This window comes from Oryx dammah, unplaced genomic scaffold (genome assembly GCF_014754425.2).
Source record: "Oryx dammah isolate SB20612 unplaced genomic scaffold, SCBI_Odam_1.1 HiC_scaffold_10, whole genome shotgun sequence".
NCBI classification, from domain to species: Eukaryota; Metazoa; Chordata; class Mammalia; order Artiodactyla; family Bovidae; genus Oryx; species Oryx dammah.
This window is the reverse complement of record NW_024070194.1, coordinates 54,773,411-54,790,549: the sequence shown is the minus strand read 5'-3', so window position 1 is coordinate 54,790,549 and position 17,139 is coordinate 54,773,411. Positions and strand designations below refer to the sequence as shown.

Here is a 17,139-nt window from a genome sequence, read left to right as displayed (position 1 = left end):
CAAAGCCAAGGAAGGGTACTCAGAGGAGGTAAAGATCTGGAGACCATGTCTTCCCAGGGCTGACGGGAAAGCTGCATGTGGGCTTAAACAGCAAAGGCTCCAGTGACAGGGTGACCCTGTCATCTACCGCCCATGCACGACCCCCCAGGCCACCTGCTCTCATAGAACCGGCATGGGATGCAAAGTCACGTGCCACCCATGGCTGAGTACTAAGGCCCAGCACACAGACGCCAAGTCCTGCAGGTTTGGAAGGCAGTGCTCCAGCCCAAGAACTGATCTTTCCCAGACTGAGGCTGAAATCAGACCAAATTTCCAATGGCATCACACACAGCAGACCCAGGGCACACAGTCCTGCAGGGTGGTCCCAGCTCTGGCAGGAAGCAGAGAGCCCTCGCCCCTCCCTGGCCCAGTGCCGCCAACACAAAGCTGCAGAGAGAGCTTGAGAACCTAGAGACTTGCACTGAGGGCCATTTTCACAGCTACCTTAGTCTGTGTCGGCACGGGGCCGTCCATCTGGCCTGGAGGCTGACGCCTGGATGTTTACATAACCGAGTTCTCTGGAAAGGATTCGGCTGGAGTGTCGCTGGCAGGGACTGCTCCCTCTTGCACGAGCTGTGCTGGCAGGGCTCACCCTCCATTCATCTTGTCGGAGGTTGCAACGCTGGCTGGCTGCCCCGTGCGCCACCCCAGACGCCTCCTGGAGACCTGCTCCCCAGCCTCCTGGTTCTGCTGTGGCAGTGCCATGGACAGAACAGGAGCCCTGGTTGCCAGTATCATTTACAAACAGGGGTGCGGCATCAGGTAAGGAAAGAAAGGGAAGTGGAGGGAGGGAGAAGGAGGACTGCAAAACCAAAAGAGGGCTCCCCACTCTTTTCACCCCAGGAGGCACAGCCTCTCAGTGGCATATTATTTTTTTTAAATACTTATTTGTTTACTTGGCTGTGTTGGGTCTTGGTTGCATCAGGTGGGATCATTTGTCGTGGCGCACGGACTCTCTAGTTGCAGGCTTAGTAGTTGCAGCGTACAGACTTAGTTGCCCTGTGGCTTGTGGGATCTTATTAATAGTACCCCCATGTCTCCTGCATTGCAAGGCGGATTCTTAACCACTGGAATACCAGGGAAGTCCCCAGGGTGCATATCATTGAGAGTAGTCACAGAAATAAAGACAGGATGCCAGATCTATCAGTCAAATCAAAAATTCTAATTGGACACGGAATGATTTCTCCAAGCTTTCAGCAGGTGGTAATTACTATCCTGCCTACACACAGGGAAAAAGGGGGAAATAGAGCTTACTGTTTGGGCTGTTTCCATGCAAGAAGCAACTAGAGAGAAGTTTCTGCTTATATCAGAACCAATGAAAAGATGGCAGGGTTCCTGACCCTCCCTCTTTCCCAATTTAACCAGGAAAGCAGGTGTCAAACAGTTTACACATGTCATTCCAAAGCCTTTGGTAACCAACTTGAGTGTACTTTCAGCAAACGTCGGAGGAAAGACCTGGAAATGAGTGTATGATGCGATAACTCTTTAGGGAAAGGCAGCATTTTAACTTTGAGCAAACACACAGGCAGGGAATAGTGATTTCATCTTTTATCCTTCACAGCATCCACCATGGAGCTTGAAACACACCAAACTCTCAGCAAGCATGATTGATGAAAATATGGAGTTATAATTCTTGACTGTGGTGATGGTTTCACAGGTGTGGCCATATGTCCAGAGCAAGAACCATCCCCCTAGACCAACCAACCTGCCTGCAGGTGTGGACATATGTCTAAATTCATTAAACGGTACACTTTAAATATGTGAAGCTTATTGTATGTCAATGGTACATCAATAAATCCGTTTAAAATACAAAACTCAGGAACTTCCCTGATGATCCAGTGGTTAAGAATCCGACTTGCAATGCAGGGGACTTGGGTTCGATCCTTGGTTGGGGAACTAAGATCCTACGTGCTGGGGGGAGCAACTGAGCCTCTGCTCTGCAACTAAAGATCCCACATAACACAACTAGGACCCAACAAGCCAAATAAATAAATAAAATATAAGAGTTAGAGTTATTCCTTTTGTGCATCAAAAAAGGGACAGACCATCAGGCTGATTTGAAAAGTCCAATTTGTTTTTGTTGTTGTTTTCACTGTTATTCCTCTGAATTGTACTATAGTCCCACCTGGTGTACACACACCACACACTTGTCACCTAAGGAACGTTGGCTGAGTGAATAAGTGACTGAAGAGTCCAATGTGTGCAACTATACATCTCAGCAGGGTTCTTTGCACTTTGAGGAGAAATTACTTCATTTTTCATATATTACCTTTTTAAAAATTCTAAGTGTGAACTGGATTTACAGTGTCTTTTTCTCAGATGTTGTCACATCCAGGACTGAGCCACGAAGTCCTTAAATATCAGCTCTACTTGGCCGAGTCCCACTTTGTGTCTCTGCTGGGACTTCCTCATTTCCTAGGTTTGTACATGATGAATGCAAAATAGCCCACTCAGCATCTCCTTTTGGATAGCTGCTAAATATCTCAAAAAAAGGGAACTACTGACCTATCTTCTACCAAATGGCAATCCACTCTAGTATTCTTGCCTGTGAAATCCTATGCACCTGTGTAGCTTGGTGGGTTACAGTCCCTGGGGTTGCAAAGAGTTGGACACAACTCTATTACTGAGCACACACGTACTTCCGCAAACCACCTTCACCCAAAGCTTTTCCCTCTCAGCTAACCGCCACTCCAGCTCTCCATCAGCACATTCTGTCCTCTCACAAACCACACCCAGCTCACCAGAAAAATCTCCAAATCTCCAGACCCTTAAGCCTGTTCATCATCGGCACTTGATCACTTGCCCCATTGCTGTAATGGCCACCCAACTGGCACCCTAGTGGTTCCCTCTGCCTATCTTGCAGTCTGGTCCCCACACAGCACCCAAACCGCCCCTGTGCAGCCCACATGGGATCAGGATGCTTCCTAGATCCACACTCTCCAGCAGTCAGTCCCACTGCCCCCAGTACAGACAGCTTCCTACCTCTTTCCCCCCCTCACTTCATCTGCTGTTCCACCCTCATCTCCTTGCTGTTCCTGACAAGCCACTCTTTTCCACCTGGGGCCTGTGATGAGCTCTTTCCTCTGTCTGGAATGTTCCCGCAGGACACCCACATGGCTCACCGCTTCACATCCTTCAAAGCTTCGTTCATGTCACCTTTTTATAATATCACATCCTGAATTTAAAACAGCAACCTTGCCATGCTTCCCAGCCTCTGCTTCGTTTTCCTTACAGCAATCAGCACCTTCCAGCACAGGATATAATAATTTACTTACTCATTATGCTTCCTGCCTGTCTGTGCCTTGTAGAGTGCAAGCTCCAGAGGGCAGGAAGTTTGGTCCCTTTCGTTTGCTGACATATTCCCAGGACAGAAGAGGCACATAAGTAAGTGTATCAGTCAGAATAATTGACTGACCATCTGACTAAAGGAATAAATGAAGGAACTGGATGCGCAGGCACTTTCTGCCTCTCTGCCAGCTGGGGTGCCAGGCTCACCTTCACATGAAGGACACAGCTGTGCCGCACCATTCTTGTTCTCTTTCTCTTTACTCTGTGACAGAGACACATGCAGCCAGAGGAGGGCTGACAGTGAAGGACACTAGGCTTAAGCACTGAAAAAATTAGTTCCAGCTATATGCAAACAAGGAAAGAAATGAGAAACCACAAAACGTGCCAAATAATCACTCATTTATATTCTTGAGCACCCACCAAATGCTGAACACGATATAAGGTGCTTTAGGATCAAAGACAAATAAAGTGTAGCCACTGTGGAGAACAGCATGAAGGTTCCTCAGAGAACTAAAAACAGAACCACCATACGATCCTGCGCTCCTACTGCTGGGCATAGAATCCATAAAGAACTATAATTTCAAAAGATATACATACCCCGATGTTCATTGCAGTACTATTTACAATAGGTAAGACGTGGAAGCAAGCAACCTACAATGTCCATCAACAGGTGAATGGATAAAGAAGATGTAGTATATATACACAGTGAAATACTACTCAGCCATAAAAACAATGAACTAATGCCATTTGCAGCAACAAGACTTACTTATCGTACTAAGTAAGCCAGACAGAGAAAGACATATACCATAGGATATATAACTCATCAGTTCAGTCAGTTCAGTTGCTCAGTCGTGTCCAACTCTTTGCCACCCCATGAATTGCAGCTCGCCAGGCCTCCCTGTCCTTCAGTAACTCCCGGAGTTCACCCAAATTTATGTCCATTGAGTCGGTGATGCCATCCAGCCATCTCATCCTCGGTCGTCCCCTTCTCCTCCTGCCCCCAATCCCTCCCAGCATCAGAGTCTTCTCCAATGAGTCAACTCTTCGCATGAAGTGGCCAAAGTATTGGAGTTTCAGCTTTACCATCAGTCCTTCCAAAGAATACCCAGGACTGATCTCCTTTAGAATATGTGAAATCTAAAAAAATGATACAAATGAACTTACTTACAAAATAGAAACAGACTCACAGACATAGAAAACAAACTTATGGTCACCGGAGGGGGAAGGAGAGGGGAGGGATAAGTTAGGAGTTTGGGATGAACAGATACAAACTACTACGTATAAATAAGGTAAATAACAAGGTCCTGCTTGTTGGGAACTACAGTCAACATACAGTTCAATATATACAATTAAACATCTTGATTGATACTGGAAAGAATGTGAAAAAATATGTCTGTCTGTATGCTCATGTGTATAAAGAATCTGCCTGCCAATGCAGAGGATGCAGGAGATTTGGGTTCTTCCCTGGGCAGGGAAGATGCCCTGGAGGAGGGCATGGCAACCCACTGCAGTGTTCTTGCCTGGAGAATCCCGTGGACAGAGGAGCCTGGCCGGCTGCAGTCCATGGGGTCGCAAAGAGACACGACTGAAGCCACTGAGCACACATAGACATATGTATATATGTATCTGAATTGCTCTGCTGCACACCAGAAACTAATACAATACTGCAAATAAACTAGATTTCAATTAAAAACAAAAGATACAATCCTTCCCTTAGAAGCTACAATGGGAAAGTGAAAGTGAAGTCACTCAGTAATATCTGACTCTTTGCAACTCTGTGGACTGTAGCCCACCAGGCTCCTCCGTCCATGGGATTCTCCAAGTGAGAATACTGGAGTGGGTTGCCATTTCCTTCTCCAGGGCATCTTCCCGACCCAGGGATCGAACCCAGGTCTCCTGCACTGCAGGCAGACGCTTTAACCTCTGAAAGTGAAGTCACTCAGTTGTGTCTGAGTCTTTGCGACCCCATGGACTGTAGCCTACCAGGATCCTCCGTCCATGGGATTCTCCAGGCAAGAGTACTGGAGTGGGTTGCCTTTTCCTTCTCCAGGGGATCTTCCCGACCCAGGGATCAAACCCAGGTCTCCTGCATTCCAGGCAGATGCTTTAACCTCTGAGCCACCAGGGAAGCTTCTAAGCTTCCCTAAGAAGCCACAGTGGGAAACATATACACAAACGGGTCATTTGAATTTGAGATCAGACTGGACAGACACCTGGTGAGGTTGGTGCAGGAGATCAGAGGAGGAAGACGTGCTCCACTTGGAGGAAGAGGAGAAGGTGACACTGCAGGCTGGACCTGAGGAACAAGTAGGAGAGTCCAGGCAGAGCAGGGACTGGAGGGTCCTCTTAATGTGAAAGGTGAGTCAGCAAGAGCCCGACGTGCAGCAGAGGTCAAATGCGGGTGGGAAAGGCGAGGGTGTGTGGGTGTATGTGCACAACAGATGGAATGCCCGTGTCCCTCCAAAATCCATATGCTAAACCCTTACCGCTCGTGTGATGCTATCAGGAGGTGGGGTGTTTGGAGGTGATGAGGTCATGAGAGTGGAGCCAGCAGCAGTGGGATTAGTGCTGGTAGCAAAAGGGGGTCCAGAGAGATCTCTCGCCCCGGACAACAGTGTGCGGAACACAGAAGGTACCGTCCGTGAACCAGGAAGTGGTCCTCACAAGACACCAAATCTGCTGGCACCTGGACTCCCCAGGCTCCAGATTAGTGAGAAATAAACGTGGGTTATTTATAAGCCTGAGTATCTCGTTACAGTTGCCTGAACAGACTAAGTGTATGAAGGTTAAGGGGAGAGAAGAAGTTTAAGAAATAAGAAGCTGGACTTCCCTGGTGTAATCCAGTGGTTGGGAGTCTGCTTCCCAAAGCAGGAGGCATGGTTTGATCCCTGGTCCAGGAATATTCCACATGCCTCGGGGCAGGTAAGCCTGTGAACCACAACTACTGAAGCCTGCACGCCCTGAAGCCTGTGCTCTGCAACAAGAGAAGCCACCACAAAGAGAAAGCCGCGTACTGCAACTAGAGAGGAGCCCCTGCTCACCACAACTAGAGACAGACCTAGTGCAGCCAAAAACAAACACAAACATAAATAAATATAAAAAAATTAAGAAGCTTCCAGGTTGTGGTGGGGCCTTTTATTCCATGTTCAGGGCTGTGATCTACAGAGAATGAAGGGAGGAGGGCAAGGAGAGGTAGAGAGGAGATGTTTGTATGTGTGTGTGTGTTTGGTAGGAAGATGGTAAAGGGACAAGTTGTAAAGATTTTACAATAACTCAGGAAGGAAAGAGGAGGCCTTGAACCATCATGCCAGTGGCAGTAGGTACCTCAACCCAAAAGAACTTGGGAAGAAAACATACGAATGAGGCATTGGAGAAATTGATGGTAAAAGGCCAGGAGAGCTTGATGCTAGTAAGGTAGCAAAAAGGAAGAGTTAGGCAGGCGTGGTGAGTCATTTATCACAGGACAATGAGTTTTAAGCCTTAGGAGGAAGAGGAATGGAGTAATCAAAAAACCAGGTGGAACTAGTAAGAACAAAAGGAAGTACAGCAAAGCGCTGGCTAACTCTGGACTACTAGAGGAGAGACGTTCCTCTAGGGAATTGTATTTCCCAAACGTTGGTAATTAGCCAGACAGAGACTCTGGAGTTTCAAAGCCAGTCTGAAAGGCAGTCTTACCAGGCAGGGTCTGATGGGGAGGGGTGGGCAGACGTCAAGCTATTATTGGCCTCACCTTCTGTGCCACAGGGAAGTGATGGTAACTCGAGCTTCCCCACTCCCACCTTTCCACAAACAAGAAACAAGGATGCTCACAGATTAACTTTTCTCTGTTTCCACCAGAAAACCCAAAGCCACAATACGAAACTTAACAGCTTCTGGATTTTTTCAGCTGGGCTTTGTTCGTTCTTTAGGCATATGATCAGACCTACTGGCAAGACAAAAAAGACCTCTGCCATTAAAAAACCCAAAGGACTGTGGTTTGGGATATTATTCTTTGGAATATTGGATAATATGATCATGATATATTTGAGTGTCTTTGCAAGTTGGACATTATAGACTTCTGTATCTCAAGGGGACAAAATCTCCATGGATAAAGTTAGAACCTTAGGAATAGGAGGGCAGAGAAACTCAACTGCGGTGGGCTAGAGAAACCACATTTTCCACAAGAAAGAAAGACGGAACCACGAACAAATGGCAGTTTATAATTTCTCCATAAAATGACAGACACACTCCACCCTGTCTAGGCAAACGGAGCCCATAAGCTGTCCCTGAAGATCCACCAAAATATACCCTTGTTCTGGATGTGGCTATTATGGCCTATAAATACTTTCCTTGTTTAATGCTTTTATTCTGTTCCCTGTGTGTGTGCGTGTTTAATCTGTCTCCAGAAGATGGACAACCTCTCATTCTAATTTATTTTATTTTCCATCTCAAAGGTTATTAGGTGCTTAAGTAATTTCTGATGAATATTCTGCAAGTTGGCCTGTTGACTTCTACTACAAGGAAACTCTTGCAGTATTTTCAGAGCGGTCAGATGGTGGGTTCAATTTAAAAACTCACATGAGCATCTGGTACACTCAAGTTCTAGGCCTATTTCTGCCATTCACTTGCTGCATAAAGTACTTGGGTGAAATATAAACACGAAAATTGGAGTTGAAAATCTTCCTAGCTGATGACCATGAATGGAAAACTTTTATATAGTGATTGGACTGTTTTCTTTGCTGTTAAGAAACAGATGACATGAACAGGCTCATGAAAAGATGCTCCACCTTGCTAATTATTAGAGAAATGCAAATCAAAACCATAACGAGGTACCACTTCACACCGGTTAGAATGAACATCAACCAAAAGTCTACAAGTGACAAATGCTAGAGAGGGTGGTGAAGAAAAGGGAATCCTTCTACACTGTTGGTGGGAATGTAAACTGGTGCAGCCACCGTGGAAAACAGTATGGAGGTTTCTCAAAAAACTAAAAATAGAGTTGCTATATGACTCAGCAATCCCACTCCTGGGCATATATCTGGAGAATACTCTAATTCAAAGAGATATATACATGCCTATGTTCATAGCAGCGCTGTTTACAATAGCCAAAGCATGGAAGCAATTTCAATGTGCATTGAGAGGTGAGTGAATAAAGAAGATGTGGTACATGCATACAACGGAGAAATACTCAGCTACAGAAAAGAGTGAGACATGGATAGACCTAGAGATTGTCATACTAAACAGAATAAGTGAGACGGAGAAAGACAAATGTTATACGCTGTCACTTACATGTACAATCTAAAAAATAATACAAATAAATCTATTTACGAAACTGAAACAGCAAACAGACATAGAAAACAAACGTATGGTTACCAAAGGGGAAAAGGAGGGGGAGGGACAAATGAGAAGTGTGTAATTAACAGATGCAAACCACTATACATTAAATAGACAAGCAATAAGAATTTATTGTATAAGAAAAGAGTAATATTCAATATCTTGTAATAACCTACATTGGAAAATCATCTGAAAAGCACATATATAACTGAATCACTTTGTTATACACTTGAAACTAACATAATATTTTAAATTGATTATACTTCAATTTTTTTAAAAAAAAGAATGATATAACCATTGACTGACATACCCTTATTTCTATTGGAGAATTTTTTTCAAGATAAAAGCCTTAAGAGCTTTCTGATCAATCCTGAAAACTGAAGAATTTCAGAAAGGTAGGGTGACAGAATCCATTAGTGCAAAGGTGAAATCATATTTCTTCTCTCTCTTCCCCTCCCTCAACCAACCCTCCCTGGATGAGTGCTCCTGGCTTCACTGGAGACTTGCTACAATGCTGCAGGATACTGGCCCCTTCTCTGTAAGCCTGCTCTGTCCCAACGAGGTAAGGGTCATTCCAGTGATGTCTTTACCCGCAGAATCCTTTCTGGAAGGATGGGTGACTGTTATGGAATATCAGAGTAAACAGGGTTTTTTTCCCTTACACTACTTTCTCTTTATAAAATTCATTCCAGGACAGTGGGTGAGGAGTCCCCTTTTACTTCCATAGTACAATGGAATGGTATACATAGCCCACTTCCTTGACCAGTGGCCTTTTTACACTCCATGTGTTCTTTTTTTTTTTTTTTTTAAAGAATTATTTGGCTGCGTTGGGTCTTAGTTTCGGCACACCATTTTCATCCTTCATTGCAGCCTGTGGGCTACATTGCTCCATGACATGTGGGATCTTAGTTCCCCAAACCAGGGATTGAACCTGCATCCTCTGAATTGTAAGGTGGATTCTTAACCCCTCGACCACCACAGTAGTCCCCATCTTACGTGTTTTAAACCTCCTGCAGTTAGTATTGTTGGGTCTTCCAGGGACACAAGCAAGCCAGTAAGGGAGGGGAGAATGCAAGGATACAATTGCTGATTCTAGAAAAGTTCCTTATTACTTTGTGCTGGGTGCTTCACAGATATTATCTCATTGACTCCACTGAATATAACTTTTCTGATAATTAAGAAAACTGAGGCTCAAAGAGATATAGTATTTCACCCAAGTCCTCACAGCCAGGAAGGGGCAGAGCTAGAAATCCAAGCCACGATGAGGTGAGAAGACTCCACAGCCCCACGCCTTCTTTGCCAAAACACACTGTCAGGTAGTAGAGACTCTAGTCTTGGCCTTGCAACTGAGACCTCAGTAGGCAGGGTCCCTGAACCTCTGTGAGCATCTCTTAATTTGTAAAAATGACCTATATGCCCCCTTTCTTTCCTTAAGCTCCGAGATGTCCGACTCAATGGAGAATCCCCAAATCTCATATGTGCGTGGTCCACAGTTTGAGCTCAACATTTAGTGTGACTGCAGCTCTCTGCTGCTTTGTTCAATTGAGGTCTCTGCTCTCATGCCAAGACCTGCAGGCTACATCTGTACTACTGGACACTCTGTAGCTACTCTGTTACAAAACACTCAACCATCCCAATAAAAGGGGATTGAGAAGGCAGAACACTGCCCTGCATTGTGCTGGGCTCCAATCTGGTTCTTCTCCTCATCACCCTCCCCTCTTCTCTGCTCTCTCTCTCAGCAACAGAGAAATAAGGACCCAGGATCTCTAGGCGGGTAGCCGAAGGGAGCAGAGAAACTGGTAAGCCTGCACCGCACTACCCACTGTTTGTAGGTGTGCCGCCTAGCTCCAGATGGCTCCACACTGTTAGGATTTCCCAGTTTGGGTTTGTCACATTTACATACTTCTTAACAGGCATGTGGGGAGGGCATAATTGTGCATTTTATGGTTATGAACGGCACAGCCTGGCAACCCTCCGATTATTATTTCCATTTGCTGTCATGCATTATCAATCTAAGATCCATTACACACTGTTTTTTTTCATGCATTCCTCATATCGTAAGGACAAAGAAAGGCAAAAAGCCTTGCAAAGAAGCCTGCATCACCAGAAGAATGGGCTGATTCTGATGGAAATGATGGCGTTGGAGTCCAAGACTGAGATGACAGCCTTTGGTTAATTCAAAGTGAAAATTACTGTCAAAAAAGTTTGATATTCTGCATGAGTACCAAAAAGGCAAGGTATTGCTAAATGGGAACAAGGGGCCACACCACAGAGCAGATTTTTTTTTTTTAAGTTAGATACAGGACAACCTAAGAGGTTTCAATTTTCTTTAGATCACTGGGCTTTCCAGGTTTCTGAAGATGCTGAAATACATTAGTGTTGGGATTGGTATGAAGAGTCACTCTGTGATTTTCTTATTTAAATAGGATCTACTGAGTGCCTGTCATGAGCAGACAGTAAATTTAGGGAGCCTCAGTGAACAGAAAGTATGCAACAATTATGGATTGGGAAATAATCACTAATAAGATAGCACGATAGTACACAAGAATGTAGTGAGAATCTGAGAAGGCTGTGCACACACAACTGTTCTTGATCACACACAGCTCACGTCTTCTTGTACTGCATCAAGGAATGGCCAGAGCGTCAATTTTAAAACAAAAAACCAGAAACTACCACATATGATGGAGATTAGCCTTCCTAACAAGTTGGATCCTATCCGCTCCATCTATGACCTGGAGTTAGCGATGCTTGAACATCTACAGAGAGGCTACCCATTCAGTTCAAACAGAACCTACCAGCTCGTTTTCTCTTGATCGTTTGATAGTCATAAGGTCACTGAACTGAACCAGACCCCTTAGATCCCTTCCAACAATCACAGCCTTTATTCTTAGCAGTAATTTCCATCTTTAAAGATAAAAGTATTTCTCTTTTGGAGGAAAATACCTAATTTCCACTGATAGAATTAAGAACTGAACACCTCCTTCAACACACTCTCACTCAACAGCAAACAGCACCCCAAATAAGCATTAATGCAACTCACTAAACAGTAGCAGAAGCTCTGATGATCTGAGAAAGTAAGAGAGGCATAATGCTGGATATTTTTTGGATAATGGTGCTAGCGGTGGAGCTGGTAGCCTCAAAAGTATCTAAATTATTCCTTATAAGAATAAAAGGGTGTGTCTAAATTATTCCTTATAAGAGAAAGAGATGCTGATCCCACAGGGCAGGGGAAAGGGTGGCAGCTGATGGATTTAGGGAACCAAAAGGAAAGTGCTGTGGAGAGAATTTCTGATAAGCTGGATTTATGCTGATTCAGAAAACTTGCAAAAGAGAGTAGCAGGCTTTGTGTGCAATGGTGATGCTGGAGCCCAGAGTTCCAAGAGTTGTTGTGCCAGCTCTGGAAGTTAAATGTCCTGGGAAAACCAAGAACAAAAATGGAAAATACTGCCAATACACTTCAGTGTGACTATGGCTAGGATGCACAGAACAAGGTAAAATACTCAAATCTCACCCTTCTCCAACAGGCTCAACTTTTAGTGGCCGCTTTCCCCAGATTCTTTATGTCTTTGATTTTTGCTTATTGTAGGAAATGTTCAAGCACCTATGTAGCCTATGTAACTGATGGAATGATCCTTTCTCTTCCTTTCCTCACATCAACTCCTACCTTTTAGGAGACATCCAATGTTTACTTTTGTTACTTTAATTACCTATTTAGAGAGCAATAGATGGCAAGGAACCAGAAATGGGCAAGATAAGAGAGAAAGGTTAACCAGTGTCCTGGGGAGGTTACGAGTACATGCTCATCTTATAAGGCAGTCCCTGTTTGGCATCTTTAGCTCAAGAAGAATGCTGTTTTTAAAACTTAGATAAAAGATTTTTGCCCATGGCTTCTCTCCCTATGAGGTCTCAGAGATCCTTTCTAATAGAGATGCTGGAATTTTTTACAATGAATACATTCAAATAGAGAATTCCTGCCACAAAGCTTGCTGACATATCAGCTGATACTCAAAAATATAACCTGGTGGTCCAGTGGTTAAGAATCCTCCTGCGGATGCATATGACATAGGTTCACTCCCTGGTCTGGGATGATTCCACATGCCGCGGGGTAACTAAACCCATGTGCCACAACTATTGAGTCTGTGCTCTAAAGCCTGTGCTCTGAAATAAGAGAAGCCACTGCAGTGAGTAGCCCCTGCTTGTCACAACTAGAGAAATCCTGCACAAAGAAACAAAGACCCAGCACTGCCAAAAATATATAAATAAATAAAATTATTTAAAAAACAATAATAATCTTAAAAATAAATCAAAAATATTTTTAAAAGATATGAGACAAGTCTTAAGAAATAAACAAAAAACATGGATGAAAGACATTGGTGAATCTAGACTTATATATTCTGATACTGCGTAGAATGTGGTTTAAACTAACTTTATAACCTATTTAACTGTTAGCATGTCTTTCTCATTTCCCCTAGTTTAAATGGAAATTCTCCAGAAGTTACACTGTTTCTTTTTTTTCTTTTTAAAGAAGTATTGACACATGCAAAAATTTATTAGAACAAAACTTGAGCTTTGAATGTGCCTGATCATATTTCAGTCATTTGGTGTGTCAGGCTACACGCAACTCTTATAACTGGTGAATATATGACATATGAATAGAACTGGAAGTCTTTTACTTAAGACACACATGCTAACATTAATAACATGAGCACAAATGGTGTATTTATGCAGTAAAGTTGGTAACGATCTCCTGTGGAGGCAGACACATCCAACCCCACGTTTACTAAATGACCAAGGTACCCTGACAGGTCCCCCTCAATACACTATTGCCTGGACCTTTCATCTCATCACTGCCTCTCCCATTACAGATGGATCACACTCACGCATCAACCCATCGAGCCTGACTCAGGAGCCCTTTCTTTATAACTCTGGCATCCCCACTAGTCCACAGGGCCTTTCCCCAAGTTCCAGGACCCATACAAGGACGCATTCTTTTGTTTGTTTGTTTTTTGCCATACCATGTGACATGTAGGATCTTAGTTCCCCAACCAGGGGTTGAACCCATGTTCCCTGCAGTGGAAGCTTGAAGTCTTAACCACTGGACTGCCAAGGAAGTCCCTCAGACTCACTCTTGGTTTATCTTTTGATCTCAGACTGTATCCTGGACATTACAATAAAGCTGAACACATCCACATCTGGGAGGCAGTTCTCACGGATTATGAAATCAGCAACTCACTGAACCTCAAGAGGTTTCGGTTCCCCCCACAACAAGATAATGCTAATGGCACTTGCCACCTGCCAGGCTGTCAGGGGACTTGGCAACAATGTCTACAAATAACAAAGCAGCCCTATGCCATAAATAACAAGTCTTATTAATAAAATTAGTTCAAGTGCCAGAAAGAATACTAGCAACAGCAGTGGCATATCACACTTGGTCAGAATAAAAGTAGGTGGAGAAATTAAAAAATGTGCAGAAGATCTAAACAGACATTTCTCCAAAGAAGACATACAGATGGCCAACAGGCACATGAAAAGATGTTTAACACTGCCAATTATTACAGAAATGCAGATCAAAACTACAATGAGGCATTACCTCATACTGGTCAGAATTGCCATTGTTAAAGAGTCTACAGACAACAAATGCCGGAGAGGGTGTGGAGAAAAGGGAACCCTCTTCCTACACTCTTGTTGGGAATGTAAATTGGTACAGTCACTATAGAAAACAGTATAGAGGTTCCTTAAAAAACTAAAAACAGAGCTACCATATGATCCTGCAATCCCACTCCTGGGTAGATATCTGGAGAAAAATGCGGTTCAAAAGGATACATGCACCCCAATGTTCATAGCAGCACTGTTTACAATAGCCAAGACATGGAAGCAACCTAAATGTCCACTGACAGATAAACAGATAAAGAAGATGTGGTACACACATATATATACGATGGAATAATACTCAGCTATTAAAAAGAATGAAATAACGCTATTTGTAGCAACATGGAAGGACCCAGAGATTATCACACTAAGTGAAATAAGATAAACACAGTATATGATATCACTTATATGCAGAATCTAAAAAAAGAAAACGGTACAAATGAACTCATTTACAAAAGAGAAACAGACTCACAAACAGAAAACAAGCATGGTTACCAAAGGGGAAAGGCAGGGAAGGAATAAATCAGGAATCTGGGGTTAACATATACATACTACTACATTTAAAACTGATAACCTATTAGGTTATCTACTATACAGCACCGGGAACTATATTCAATATCTTGTAATAACGTATTACAGAAAAGAAGCTAAAAAAGAATACATATGTGTGTATACACATATTTGAATTACTTTTTGGTATACCTGAAACCAATAAGATTGCAAATCACTTGTATTTCAATGAAAGAATTTTAAGTGGGTGGAGGGATTTTCCGATCCTCATTTCAACCAACATTGTTCCCTTTTAACACAAGAAAAGTTTAATGTTGTTATTCTAAAAGGTTACTTCTATAACACATCCAGCACCACTTTTTTCCAAGTTATTTGGAGGCAACATTGTATTCACTAACAGGACAATAGTGTTGATTTCAAAGCAAGTCCAAAAATTGCTTCCCATAAAGTAATTGCAGCTATTTAACTCCATGGACAGAGGAGCCTGGTGGGCTACAGTCCATTTGGTCAGAGTCCGACACAATTGAGAGACTAATACACACACATACAATCTTTCTGGACCAAAGAGATTCAAATCTATTTGCAGCAAGACCCCCATTCCTGGTGTGCCTTAAAAAACCCAGATTTCATTCACGGCAGAAAGGATCCCTGGGCCAACAGAAGAGGCTCAGCCTCCGGCCCTCTGGTTGCAAGAGATGAACACGTGAAGAACCCAAATCAGATGTCTACTGATTTGAACTGTTTTTGGTCTTCCCACCTTGTTCAAGTCAGACTCCAAAAGGGGCCAGATGCTAAGAATGAACTTGAAGCAATTTAAAAACTAGAAACAATGAAATGTTTATCTTCCCCAACTCCCCACTTTGTGGCACATTCAAAAGATGGCACGTGGAGCTAAGTTCCACCTAGTATAAGGAACAGATTTCTGCATCCAACTCCTGAGACAGTGCCCCCAGGTTCAGCGGTGGCTTCCATGAATGAAGTCAGGTCTGCCCCTGGCTCTTTCTTGGACTTGTGCTCTCCAGAACATCACAGCCATGCTTTCAGAAAAAAAACCACAGACTTGGAGACGCTGAGGTGTCAGGGGGATGTGAATAGCTGTTCAAAACTCACTCAGGTAAATAAAGATCAAGTCAGCCTGACCAGGGATCTAAATACAGCTGAGTCTATGCCAACACCTAATATAAGCCATCCGCCCTGAATAGCTCACATTTAGAAACTGGTGCTTGGCTTAGGTGTTCTGAGAATCCCTTTCACGAGATGCTGTGAGGATTCAAACTGAGAGAAGCCACAACAGCGGTAGCAACCTCTATTGGGATGTTCCATTCATAGGGGAGAAAACCTCCTCCTTCCACGGTGGGGTCAGGGAGTCCTTTACTGGCATTGGATCGCCTTTTCGCAGCAAGCAGAGCTTCCGGGGGACGGGCATGGCCGCATCATTCAGAAGCAGTGTGTCTATTAGGAAGGCACCGCCAAACGTATTATTAGAATAGCCATCCCTTGGAAATTCTCTCGAATCTACTGAGCAGTTACTCTGCTAACGAGGTTAGCCGAGTTCCTGATGACACACGGGCAGCTTGCACACAGCTTTCAAAGTACAGGGCCGGTTCACCTTTCCTAAATGCACTGTGCACCCACGTTGGGGCAGCTGCTTGCAATACAGAAGCATGGCGTTTGGTCATTTTTAAATGACCCCGTCCTGAAGGGGCTTCCCTCCTCCCCTCCTCCCGCTGTCTCCCTGCATCGAACTTGCTGCAGCCATTTGGAATGTGATGAGCAGTCCATTTTAGCAGACCCGATCTGCAGCCTGCCGCCTGCCCCGAAAGAAGGACTATCCTGTCACTTCCAGACAAATGAGTTTTTAAAAAATACCCCGCCCAGGTCTGCCCGCAGCAACGTCCTTTCCTTTCTCCCCGAGTTAATCCAGCCTGAGTGAGGTCAAGGTGCCCAAGAAAGTGGGTGTGGGGGAGGGGGCAGAGCCTGTCCGCACGTGGGGTGTGCACTGGGAACAATGTCACATCTTCAGCACTGAGTGCTCTGTGCCCTCAGCAAAGCACAAGTGTCATGCCCCTCTCACTGGCCAGACATGGACCCAGAAGTGCTGCAGAATCTATCGCCTGCCCGCAATCGCGGACGGGAAACAAAGACACATTACCTTTCATTCGTGGCGCTTCCCGGGGAGCCGAGGAACTTCAGGTTTGCAGCGGCGGATCCACCGAAACGGGAGTCCCATGCGCCCGGGGTGCGCAGGCCCGGGGCCTACCCGGCGGCATCCGCGCCCGGCGCCTCCGCCTCCGCCGTGCGGCGCCCGCAGCCGCCCCGCCGGCCTCGGCGCGCCCCCGC

At 44.4% G+C, this 17,139-nt stretch overlaps 1 protein-coding gene across 3 annotated transcripts in view; it reads right to left on the bottom strand.

Moving 5' to 3' along the window:
• The window catches only part of FRMD4A (FERM domain containing 4A), a 366,806-nt gene that overhangs the window by 231,903 nt on the left and 117,764 nt on the right, over positions 1-17,139 (bottom strand). Inside the window, exon 1 of one of the 3 annotated variants that reach the window (XM_040248507.1) lies at positions 16,952-17,089. The exons of the other annotated variants lie outside the window; for them this stretch is intronic. The gene's annotated coding sequence lies outside the window, so the exon portion shown is untranslated. Of the gene's footprint in view, positions 1-16,951; positions 17,090-17,139 lie in introns of those variants that run through there. 3 annotated transcript variants of the gene reach the window in all.